Here is a 2176-nt window from a genome sequence, read left to right as displayed (position 1 = left end):
CATTTTTTGCTTATTTTTTGGTTATATTATTCCCTTTTTTAACTTTATAATTACCATTCTATATAAGTCCTTGTGTGTACTATCTTGCTATAGCATTCCTCGCACTCAATGGTTGAGCAAGGTTCAACTGCTTAAGTTAAAGCTTTATTCATCTTCACATAGAAATGTTTATTAAATTCGACCATACCTCAGGTCTCAACATTATTCACCACCATCACCATCGTAATAATAATATTATTATTATTTCCTTCTTTTAGGCATTGCTTGGATATTTATTGGATGATCAGGATAAGATGTCTCATGAGATGTCTATGGGAACTGATCCTTTGGAGAAAGCTTCCGTCAGAAAGGGTCTGTCATGGTCATTCTAGTGTAACTTTTCTAGTATTGGAGGTCTGCTTCATCTCTGCTTATGGTCATGTCCATGCACTAATGAATCTTCTTGGTGATTTCACTATCTTTACCATAAATATTAACCAGGTTTCTGAGAAGTGCAGAGGTCCAGATCCATCATGTGCCCAAAACCCTTTTAAGGTGCGCAGTGAACCTTTGTTATGATTGCCTGCAAGGATGGCCATAATGGCATCACCATTTCACTATTTTTTGTATGTCGTTAGTAAGTAATGAAGATGTTATTTCCACAGGTCCTTCGGTTATTGAATGAACACAGTGGATAAGAGCAGATTTTGCAGTTGTATGATGAATGGTGAGCACATTGGACATTCTGGCCATGGAACCTTCTAAATGTTTCTACCTTCTTATTGATTTTGCACTTGTATTAAAATTTTCAGGTTTTATGTTAAAAAATTCCCTTTTCTGAGAAACGGGATCTACATAAATGGTCCTAAATGTCACTGACTTCACAAACCATAGTTTTTTAAAGCTGAGGCTATGTGTGTCGGTTTGTGCAGGGGCTGTAATATTGTGGTGCTGGAGTTGATAAGGCATTTGGATGATCTTTGCTCTTATTATACTTATAACTGGCGATCTGTTGTATTCTGAAATTTGTTTATTTAGAAATATGAATGTAGGATGCATTGTATGATTTGATTGCTATTTGTAATATGAATGCATCGTTTTCTTTCCTGATTGCATTTTATGTACTATTCCTAGCAGCATTAATTGTATTAGCTTAGATGAGTTGATCAATCACAACAGGTTCTTGCAATGGTAATAGACACCATTGTTATAATTTTTTTAAAAAAGTAGCTACAAATATTAATCGTAGCTCTTGTTATGAAAACCTTATCTATTGCTAACTTCAACATATTGCTACGAATTTCATTCTACTTTTAGCTACAGATATTATCCATAGTTGGATGTACATTTCGCTATAAAAAGTGTAGCTATGGATTATATTCATAGTTATTGATATCTATTGCTACGGATTTAATCCGTAGCTATAGCCTTTTGACTTTTAACTACACCAATTGCTACGATCATGTTACAGACTATAACCGTAGCAATAGGCCTTTAGCTATGGTTTTTATCCGTAGCCTTTGCCCCTTTTTCTGGTAGTGTTAGGATGACTGTTTTTGCTGTCGCAGGAGGAATGGCGGAAGGATGAAAGTATTCTTTAACACCTCCTGTTCTTTGCTCACTCTATACGGCTTTTGGTGACATAACTACTCTTTGCAAAAGTCCATCAGTAGGTGCAGGCTCTGTTTATATGTCATGACATTATTTCTTAGGGTGGCTTGGCATATACTTCCCCTGGACGTATGATGATCCAAAAAAGGTTAATGTTAGTCTTACTCATCTTCGATTGTGGAACTACGAAAAATGATTAATGATAAGGAAAACTTATCAATGGGTCATTGACAAGATCGAAGCAACCGACGCAAATGATTTATATCAATTCTCGTTTTCTCAATATGCCAATGATCATGAAACTGTGGATAATGATTCCCTTCCTCCCAACGAACAGGCTTTCTTTATCTTAATCAGATCCAGTAGTCTCCCCTTGAGAGAGGGTAGTGAATTATGGAGGGAGCCATATTATCCAAGCAGGTTTGCTCGCCAATTTGGTTATGATAAGACAATGCCCAAATTCAGTGAAATATTTACTCGCATCATGAGGAGCTATGGTGTGGGTCCTTATAACTGGGCACTAATCTGGAAGCAACTACTAGCTGCACGCATTAACTCCAGATTCGTCATCCCTGGCGATGGATGA

General features: G+C 36.7%; 1 long non-coding RNA gene across 1 annotated transcript; it reads left to right on the top strand.

The window, feature by feature from the left end:
- Positions 1-337: 337 nt before the first annotated feature.
- LOC131232643 (uncharacterized) lies at positions 338-707 on the top strand. The gene is made up of 3 exons (XR_009164900.1): positions 338-372; positions 481-534; positions 645-707. It is a non-coding gene; the product is annotated as an uncharacterized LOC131232643 (long non-coding RNA).
- The last annotated feature ends 1469 nt before the right edge of the window (positions 708-2176 follow it).

The sequence above is a fragment of the Magnolia sinica genome, chromosome 18 (assembly GCF_029962835.1).
Source record: "Magnolia sinica isolate HGM2019 chromosome 18, MsV1, whole genome shotgun sequence".
Taxonomy (NCBI): Eukaryota; Viridiplantae; Streptophyta; class Magnoliopsida; order Magnoliales; family Magnoliaceae; genus Magnolia; species Magnolia sinica.
This window is presented reverse-complemented; position numbering and strand designations above follow the sequence as displayed.